Here is an 11,190-nt window from a genome sequence, read left to right as displayed (position 1 = left end):
CTGCTGCTCCAAGGAGCCAAGACTGCTATATCAGATACATAAAGGAGCAGGCGTTTAGAAAGCTATCAATTTTTATTGGGGGGGGGGGTTGTATAATGCAAATCTTCTCTCCCTAAGCAAGGAACAAGGGGAAGCAAGGAACACAGCAGGAGGAAAGTACCCTGAGAATCACAGGAAAATAAAGAGATTCGTGTAGGTGGAGACCAGGCTAAAAGGGTCTCATAGGGTCCTGACCAGCATCAGGCAGCCATGTACCACCATTGCTTACCTATGTGATGCCTCATGCAGGCATCACAGGATTTGGTGTTTACTCGGATGCCCATGTACAGTCATCAGGTGAAAGGATTGCCACTAAATCCCCAAGTGTGGTCAGAACATTCCAGGTTTTGGATCAAATGTGTCCAATTTCTCACAATATTTTGCAGTTGGTGCCTGCTTATGAACTTGATCGAGGGAAGGCGCAAAGGTGGGAGGGGAGCATCAGCGGGTGACTCATTAGGGAAGGTTAAGGAGATGAGTGGGCGACGGAGAGGAGAACAGGTGGGAGGTACAGTGCATACAGCCTGGAGTTTCCTCATCTATCCATGATCACCCATGCCCACCTAATGGAATCCTGCATGTAGGTGTAAACTCATAGGGCCATGTGCTGTCCTTATGTACATCCCCAAAAGGACTGAAATTGTTATGACATGTCCAGTGTAAGGAAGGCATGGTATCAAAGTAAGACAGACACAAGTGACCACAGTTCAAGGCTGTTTATTGAACTTTATCAATGGTGTGATAAACAGCTATGTAAACCTAAATCAAAAGATGGGAGCAAGCTAGAGGAGTCTCTTCAAAATAAAAGGGCCTATACTAAAAAACATTGCTATCCTTACCGCTAATTTACAAATAGTGTGGGGAAATGTTCATGAAAAAGAAAGAAGTGTTCACAAAATGATAAGTCAGGATGTTCAAGCCATTGGCCTCCCTTCCCCATGTTTTCAGCACGGGACAAGGGCGGTTCACTCAAGCACAGCACACTCTTGGGTTTCTTTGGCACGCGGACACAGTTCCATTACTAACATCAGCGCCTTCTGTGCTCAAGTCTCTTAAGTTATCAAAGTCTCGTGAATCAGAGGGCCTGATGTACCAAAACAACGAAAAGTTCCATTGCAAATATTCAAGTCGGGCAATTCACTCTTCATCCATGGATCCCCCTCAGCCGGGCTCAGATCCCGTTTCTACCACAATCTTTAGATTGGATCCCTCTCTTCTGGGCTCAGATCCTCTTCTTCAATGCTTATAGAATATATTTTCTTGGGTGACTCACAGTTCACCGTGGATCCCCCTCAGCTTGGCTCATATCCCTTTTATACAATTAGTCTCCCTTAGCCAGGTTCGGACTGATTACTGTTCGTATTAGCTATCAAAGACTTTGAAATGTGCACAGGGTTTGGCTTGACCCGTTGCAGGACCACTTCGATTTCGTAGTTCTTAATTTTACGCTCTCTGTTGGATACCTAACAGAGACCTTCGAATGAGCACCCACGTCGTGCCGGGCCACTCTGTATATGACATCTACCTTGGTTTCAAAAGTCCAGTCACTCCTTGGATATTCAATTATATTTGCGTCGCTCATCACATACGCCTTACACTCTGTTCTTTGCAGAGTTTATCATACAATGTTGCCGCTTGCAACCTTGGTTCTAGCACAGACCGGTCTGCTCGCAGTCTCCTCTACTCACTGGCTGTGCTGACTTTACTGGAGCTGCTTTGTTGTAGGAGCCGAGGACAGTACCTCAGAGGCAATCGCTCCTCCCCATCTCGGCTATCGATGCGGGAGAGCCCCGAGCACCTTTGACACACAATGCATCTTTATTCAGCTTTCATTCCTTGTCTTATGTTTCTTATTCTTGAGGGCTTGTGAAAGTAGCGGCTTTCTTCTTCTGAAAAGGCCAAGGGCAATTCCTTCCTTGCAAGCCTTTCTGGTCTTGCTGTCTTTCTCCTCGTATTAAACTGCCATCTCGGAACTGCTGCTTCCTCGTGTGTTTGCCTTGCTCAATGTGTGATTTTGTGTTCCGACCTTTATCCGTGTGGGGAAGTGTGATGGAAATCAGGTGTGTGTAATTATCAGTAATTGCCTGACTCTGCCTGACACTTGTGTTGGGACATGTCAGGTATACGGCTCAGGTGTTAGTCCGTTTTCTCTCACAGTGAGTTGTTGGTGAAAAAGTGTTCCTGTCAGGAAAGGGGGGGTTGAGTTCCTAGGCATCCTACCTGGTAGGATGGGGAAAAGGTGTTACAAGGAAAGTGATACGGCATCCCACTCTCCGGTGTCCCACTTCCATTCCCCGCACTGGTCCACCCCCAGGAACTGGATCCAAAAGGGATGGCTGTGTCGTGGCCACCTGGATGACAGATCCCAGGGACTGGCTGGTGAGACACCTTAAGACTTCTCCACCAGTGACTTCCACAATGTGCCAGGCATGCCATCCTATTCCAGGTACTCTCATTGCAGGTGAAGTGTTTCTAGAACATGTCCTGGATCTCCCAGACATCAATCATTGCCACCACAGCCAAGGTCTTCTCAGCACTGGAACAGGTTCTCCCTTCATACCCAAACACACACATGCACACACTCATGCACGTCCCCCACAAATCCAACTGCCCATGACAACAAACTGAAAGCACTGAACCAGGCACCCATTCACACAAAGACTAACATCCACCGAAGTCTCACGCATCTGAACCAAAGCTTCCATGTCTTCATCTTTTGTGTTTCTTGTTTTTTACAACTCTTCCTTTCTGTTTGCTTTTTTTTTGTTTTATAACTATATGAGGGAATACACACCTTTGGTGTCCCTCTTCTTTCTTATTTCTACTTACCCTACACCATTGCTACCTATTGGGTTGTTTATTAGTGTTATATCTGCTTAGAATTCAACCACAATGACACATACTTTGAATATAAACAATAGGTCATAGGCAGAGATTGTAATGCTCCCGACGCCATTGTAGATAAACCTCCCAGCCTCTAGGGCCGACTACAGGAACTCGCTGACGCTCATGTCTCGCCTTCGGGAGTTGCACCTAGTGGACATCTGGAGGTTGCACAACCCCACCGCCATAGATTATACACACTAATTTTGTGTACGTTTGGGATACGCCTGCATTGAAATGTTGCTGGCATCCTCCTCCCTGGCCCCCTCCATCCCATGTGGTTCAGTTTCACTTTCCCTCTTGGTTTCAGGCTTTCCGCCCCCAACCCGGTGGCCATGGAAGCTTTACAATCTGATACTCAGGGATTCAGTTATTTCCCGGGAAACTGGGACATGCTTCAACACCTATTTGCGAAGCAACCTCACGGACGCCGTGACCCAAGCCACAGTATGGGATGCAATGAAGGCGGTGACTAGGGGGGTGGTCATGAGTTTCATCTCCTCCTACTGAAAGGTGAGAACCCAGCTACGGCAGGAGCTGGAGGAGGAGGTACAGCAGCGGGAGACCGCACACAAGCTCTCAGGCTCCCTCAGGGCGAGGCAACTCCTAAACGTAGCTTGGTCCAAACTCAAAGCCCACTTGGCAGAACACACATCTCAGGCCCTCCTTAAGGTCAAACAGCACTATTACACGAGAGGGAACAAAGCCAAAACTCAAACCTTGAAGTACCAAGCTATAAAAGAGAGAAAGTTGGGGGTAGTAGCTTCTAAGTCCTTGCTCCCAAATACTGGAATTCCCTACCTACCAATATCAAAAATGAAACATCCTAACCACAATTAAAAAACGTGGCTATTTAATCAATATTAAATGGAGGAAAGACCACAGACTAATCAAACATCAACCATCCTTGTATAAACACTGTATGTAACATTATCACGGTCTTCTTGCATTATTTTGTTGTAATATAAAGCTTGTATTTACCCACTGTCTGTAACTACGCCGTGATACCTCCGGGTCTGGACGTATAATAAATGTAATAAATAAATAAAGCTAATAATATCTTAGTCTGGAAGCTGGCCAAAAATAGAGTCCATAATAATGTTCAGGCTTTACTTGACAATGACGGGATACTCTGCCTCATGGAGGAGGATACACTCGTATGGGTCCACGCATACCATGCAAGTGCAGCAACTGCGACCCCGGACACAAACTCCTTGCAGGGTTACCTGCACCGGTCATCTTCCCAGCAAGATCACGCAACCAATCCCTGATAAACATGGCCGCGGGGCCGGACGGTTTCACCTCTGAATATTATAAAGCTTACTGCAAGATTCTCTCCCCCCACCTGACCCGCCTCTTTAGCTCATTTCCGGAGGCCGGCACGATAACACCTACCATGCTAGAAACATCCAGAATTCTGATTCTGAAACTTAACTATCATGGGTAGCAGGTCTCCCCTGAGAATCGGTTTTGCCACCCCTGGTGGGGGTGTCGGAGTCAGAAAGTTCAGCGGGTGGTTCTTCAGGGGATGCTTTCTTCTTGAAGAGATAGGGTCTGTTCCGGGAACTCGCCACTGCAGTTGCCGTGAGGGACAGGTCCCAACGAAGATGGCGTTTTCCCTGCGCAGCCCAGGTAAGGGAAAGGGCTAGATGGCAAAAATAAAAGCTCAATGACAATCCACAAGGCTGGCATAGTCCAAGAAAACAAGCTGCAAGAGGTGTAGTCAGTAGTAGCCAAAAGGGCTACTGTCTGGTGAAAATATGAAATGAGGAAAAAATGTCTCAGTGAAATCTGTAGGAATCTTGTAGTATGATAAGGCAAACCTTGTCCAGAAGATCCTTATGAAATGAAAAGAAAAGGTAGGAGGGCAAAACCAACAAGACCGTATGAGAAGCTTAGAGAAATAAGGGAACCATGAATAGCAGAGAACCAAATCAAGCACAGAAGTGCTCTGCAGTCCACAGAATGTATCCGTCAGCTGGTAGAAGAAAACTGCTGAGCGTTCGAAATTGAGGGATGAAAACACGGAAGTTGTGTAAAGGAAAATGATGGTATCAAGCAACATGCCACTGTACCGCCATCCTGAAAGGAAGGAACCAGAATGATTCCGATAGATGGAAAAGACAATAAAAGGAAGAACGAAGCGGGGACTGGAAGCGAGAACTGGCAGGAATGAGTGCGAGAAAAGGACTCGCAGACCAGACTGCTGCGAAAGGCAGAAGCCGAAGGATGTAGAGGGAAAAGGAAAGAGGAGCATGGAAACGAGAGAGAGTAAGAGATGCTACTGAGCCGGACCGAGACTGGTGAGAGTGTAGAGACAAAGGCTGTAGAAACGGGAGGAAAAAACTAGCCAGTTCAGAATGAACTGACAGGGGAGCGCACAGGAAAGGAATAGTTGCAATGCAACGGTGGGAGGGGCCACAGAGTAGATGATGAAGTGTGTGTAGAAAGACTAGACCATAGCCTAGAAAACGTAATGGAACATCAATGGCCGTTCTCCACCGGTTCCATAGCTTCCATGAACCCCTGTTCATGACAGTAACAAAGACCCTCAACTGCTTGACTCATACTGACCGATCACCCTTATTAACATAGATACTAAATTGTATTCCAAGGTCCTCGCCACACTAGAAACACTTGTGTACAGGCGCATTATAAATGTCGTATCCTATCACAACATATGTCAGTCTTGCCTACCCTGGTCCACGTGGACCAAAATGGCTTTATCACCCATTGAACTACACAAGACAACATCAGAAAAGCCCTTAACCTAGCCAAGGTAGTGAACAGAGCGAAGTTGAAGGTCAGTTTCCTAGCCCTTGATGCTCACAAAGCTTTCAACTGACTGGACTGGACTGGATTTAGCTCACTGTGGTTCTCCAAAAGCCTGGCTTGAGACTGAGATTTCAGCAGTCTGTTCTGGCCATTTACTCTGCTCGAACTACTGGTTCCATGTGATATTTTCGCTGCAAAAATATCGCCATACAAACATTTCGCCATATTTTTGCGGCGAAAATAACACATGGACCCTGCGGGGGACAACCCCGCAATCCCCGCATCATTTTTTATGTGCGGGGGACACCCTGCAACCCCCGCACCTAATATTTGCGGCACCAAAAATATTGCCTATGGCCGTTCCCGACGACCATATGTACGGCGATATTATTGGTGGCGAAAAATATTACCTGATACCGAACTACCAAGGACTTACTCAATGGTAGGTCCACCCCACTAATAGTAATTCACAGGGGTGCTCTCTGTCCCCACTCCTTTTTGCACTCTCTATGGAACACCTGGTGGCCCATGTTTGCATCATTCGAGACATTCAAGGTATCCCATATCAAGGGCGGGAACATAGAATATCCCTCTACGTGGACAGTATTTTGCTCTCCCTCACTGATGTGCGTCAGTCGGTCTCGGCCATGATGAGGGAAATTGAACCATTCGCTAGGAAGTCCTGGTTCGCTGTTAATTATACTAAATCCTTAAGACTAGCCCTCGAATTACCCACCAGGGAGCTTGGAAGGCTTGCCGAAGCTTGTCCAATCAAATGGAAGAGAGACCATATAGAATACCCAGTCATTAACATTCCCTGCTCCATTAAATCACTGTACTCGGCCAACTTCCCCTTGCAGATGGCAGAGGTGGAAACGGACCTAAAACGGTGGCACAAGCAAGCAACCTCGCACCTAGGAAGGGTAACAGCAGTCAAAATGTCTATTATCTCAAAGCTCCTCTACCAGTTTTCTGCCCTCCCCACCGTAATCCCAATTACGAAACTACGCACACTTTCACATGGGCACAGTCTGGTGAGACCCCACGATGGGCACAGATTGAATCTAATGCGTCCCCGATCCCCCTGACATGGCTGCCGTTCGTCAAACTGAGGGGCAGCCCGGTCAGGCCTGCACTTTTCTTCTTGACACTCTACACACTCGCATGCTGGAACCTAGGAACAAAAAGATGGAGTACCCCCACTGGCTTGGGCCCACTGTCACCTGTAGTAGCGACCCAGAATTCAATACATTTTGAACCATCACAAAACATCTAAAACAAAAATAATGATTTTTTTCCATTGCTTTTGGGGGGTTCCCCCAAAGCCCACTCCTTTTTCTTATACTTTGCCACTACACCAGAACTACTATTCCCATTCCCGTTTTTATAGCTGTTTTGGGTTTGTTTAAACATCCATTCGTTGTTTTCTATTCGATATTATCACTGCTTACCCATTCAAAGGTGAGCCCAAAAACAGATGAATGCACAAGTAGGAGTTGTGCGTCAGAATAGCAGTACATTCTTTAACACTGGTTGACATTAAGAGTTTCAACCTGCATTATTTTATAGAAATCATGTAATGGGGTATTACCCTCCCCGACCACTGTTGTTCTGTCCAGCTTTGGTTATCACACCGCATTAAACCCCCCCCCACCCATCACAGACACGCAACATTACTTATCGCCTTTCAGCTTATTTAGCTTAAAACATGGTTACCTATGTGGGGTCAATTCAGGCCATACACAGCACATATTAAGGGCGTGTTTCCAATCAGGAGTTCATTAAGTACTTATGAACCGTCATGGTGGGTTACTGTATTACCCACTGCATGCTTCAGGCGTCCATTCAAAGTCTAGTCTATGCCTTGGTCCTCCTGTCAATGCAGATAGATAGGATGAGGTTATACACCTTTTTCAGGATTTAATCTTTGGCAGCCTCGACAAATGAGTCTGCTACAGAGTAACTGCTGGGCTGGGGTATCAGCCCAGCAGACACCTTCTTGCTTTTCATTTAGTCAGTCAACAGAACAATTGGACCCATGGAACCAGGAATAGCCTCTCAACACATTTATTTACTTCATAAATACCAATAAATGTTAAATTTTCAATTTATAAAAACTTTTATTTGCATATCATATTCATATAAAATACTAGAACATTTCCACAGACAAATATCTACAAGTTCCACTCATACTCAATCACTCCTACCATTCATTCAATTTTTGCTTTTTCGTATCAAATTTTTGACATGTAAATATAAATGGCCTCATATATGAACGGCCTCTGACCCTAACTCAAGATTACACAAAAGTCCTCCAATTGATTATCTGATGGTTCCGTCTGTGTGTTTCTAATTACACAGTCATTATTAGAGTATCTATTGAGCGCTGGGGTCCAAAGCATAAGCAGGGTGATGGAGAATCAATATTCTCTTCCCTTCACAGCAAGCAATAAGGCATTGCCACATAGCTGGCATGGAGCAAAAGACAGACCAGACTGGGGAATCGAGTTAACAAAGGTGTTGCTATTAATGAATGTGTACATACCCTAAAGGTTGATAAATCCTGTCAAACGGACCTGACTCATTAAAAGGCTGATCAGTGCTGTACAACACATGTTGCCGTAAATGTTGATTCTGAAATGCTTAGTAGGGAATCCTCGGACTTTGGAATAAAGTTAGTTGATCACGCAACACCTATTCCTAGATCTGCGGCAGAGCAGAAGTTGGGCGTGTTGGGATCTCCCTTCCTGCAAAGACTATTGGATCGGGGACCAGGGTTATTACCACATCATATTCCCCATCCGTAAAAGACATTCGTTTAAGGAAATCTCATATGCCCATGATTGATGATTCTCCTCTTAGGACATTTACTTTGGATTCCCGGAACTTTCATCTCACTAATGTTGAGAAGTCCAAGGAACCAGAGACAAGGGCATCACTTAAAAAAAAAGTGTTGGTATGGTTACATCAAAAAGTGGGACAGGGTTGTGTTAGAAATCAGGACCTGAGAGTCCTTTGCAGGGTGCAGGTTAATAACTGGTGTTCGACGGATAAATTGGATTGCATTGTTATTGGATGCGTTCAAAGTAACCTACCACTGTTTTCGAGTAAAGGCTACCTCCAAACTCGCAGCCGGGTCTGGGACCCGCAAATGGGCAATTAAAGGGGTATTCCGGCCCCGCCGGACCCGGTAATTGCCCTTTTACGGGTGCCGGTACCGGTACATCCCCATTCCCATTTGAGCCCGATAGGGCTCAATGGGAATGTGGGCATCGGATGCACCGGCACCGTTTACAACGATGCCAGTGTATCCGACTTGCTGTGCTCGTGGATGCCGCCCCGCCCGCCAGGTCAGACCTGGCAGGCTGACAGGCACCTGCGAGCACAGCTCATAGTATGGCGGTACGGTAGCAACGGTGCCAGTAGCACTAGCAGCACCATTGTTACCTTACCCCCATACTTATAATGAGGACCAATGACTTGAGTTCACAGTCCTGGGTTTTAAGGATTCCCACAGCTTATTTTCCGACAGTTCTTGGTGGTCTCTTCTCCTGAGTGGTCACTGCCAGTTTTAAGGATTCCTATGCCCTGTTTCCCAAAGTTCTTGGAATCACTTCTCCTTGGTTTCCAGTCTCGGGAGTTAGCTCTCTAATTGGAGACTGTTGATGGATCTGTAAGTGGGGTCATTAGTGGTGGGCCTCCCAAGATGGATTGGAGACAGAAGATGAGAAGAAACTGCTTTAAAGCATGCACCAGATTCTTTCTAGGCCCCACTCTGTCATGGTTCGGCTCGTCCAGACACCTGCTTGAATCTATCTCTCCTCTCCAGAGTCTACCCTCAATTTCACATCCACAAATCCATGCACTATATTATCTGACCTCGTGGACATACCGTCTTTTGTCTCAGGGTCCACCACCTGCCCCTCCTTTTCGGTAATAGCTCCTCCACTATTCCTTTAAGAGTCCTCCTCTTTAATTCCCCTTACTATGCCCTTCACCGCCGAGAGGTTACCCAAAGTTCCCCCTTCACTTTTTTCTATCACCTGCTCTTTCACCTTCCCAAGATTTCTCCACTCCTCCATCGCCTTCAGCCTTTCCTCCACCCACTGTGCTGCACTTTCCTCTATCTTCTGGTCTTTCCTTAGCCATCTCTCATCAATTGTTTCTCATTACAGCTGCCTGTTCTCCTCGCCCCTCTCTCACAACACTAAAGATACCCCAACTCTCCCTCCTCCTTCGTTGATGGGGAGCTTTTTCATGCCTTTGGTTTCTTCGATCATAATAATGACTGTTACTCAGTTTACTCCTTACTTTACCACCTTCTTCCTCTCTTTGGGACACGTCTTCACCCTTTTGGCAGTTCCCTCCTAACCACTAAGGGTTTCCTCTCCCCCCCTATATCTGCCACCTTCTGAGTCTTCCTTTTCCCACCCTCTGAGTCCTCCCCTCCAGCCCACAGGGTCCTTAACTCCCCACATTCAGAGTCGGCCTTTACCCTATTGTCTGAGTACCCCTCCAGCCTCCTGTCTCCTCCTTACCCCATTGTACCGGATCTCTCCTCCAACCTTCTCTCTGCTGCTCTGCCCAGGTCCAGTGGTTCTGCTCTGTCTACTTTCTCCAGCTCCTTCTCCAGGTTCCTCTCTTCCTCTGCAGCCAGCACCGAATGAGCACTTGATACTGGCACAGATGGCTTACAGTTGTGGTCTAGGATTTGGGATTGGCTTGCCTCTCCTCCTGAGTGGTTCTCCTTTTGCCTGCCACACCCTGGCCCTGCATTCCACCCTCTCTCTGTGTTAAGGGAACTCGGCCTGCCGGCATGATATTGAGAACTTGGGACAAGACCTTTTTGGGCTTTGGTTAAGGTGAACCAAAGCCACCACTTTAGAGTACCTAACTCCCGCTTGTTCTCTAGTTTGTTACTATAGGGATACTGACTCTGGGATACTCTGGCCTAGCTGTGATCTCACTTTTTCTTTGGGTGGATTGTGGAGCAATTTTTACACCTGCGTGAGGGGATCCGAGCATGAAGGTGCTGTCATCTCTGTGGGAATGCTGCTCCTTGATTCCTTTAAGGGATCAGAGTCAGCACCAGGACCCCCTCACTCTGGCCCAGGGTTCAGTATCGCCTTGCTTGTGGCAGAACCTGGCCCCCTTGGTGACTCCGCTATCCCCCGACACGATTAGGCAGGGGAATTCGTCATTACGGTCAGTGGTAAAAGCCTGCATCCTAAACACAGGGAACTGAACATTCAAAAGGAACAAAAATATGTACAACATGCATACAAAAGCCTAGACTAACTTTTTACAGAAAGGGGTCCAATGAAATCATATTTTACGCCTGTTGCGGGTCTCCACCGAACCACAATCATGGGCATATACATCAGAAAGCGTTTCTGAACGTACAGATCACCATACAGACAAACTTCCACAAATAGTTCTTGAGTGCATTTCCTTAATCCGATAACGGGGCCCCATGCGCCGATTATCCCAAAG

This window comes from Ambystoma mexicanum, chromosome 2q, assembly GCF_040938575.1.
Source record: "Ambystoma mexicanum isolate Mex_15411 chromosome 2q, UKY_AmexF1_1, whole genome shotgun sequence".
NCBI lineage: Eukaryota > Metazoa > Chordata > Amphibia > Caudata > Ambystomatidae > Ambystoma > Ambystoma mexicanum.
This window is presented reverse-complemented; position numbering follows the sequence as displayed.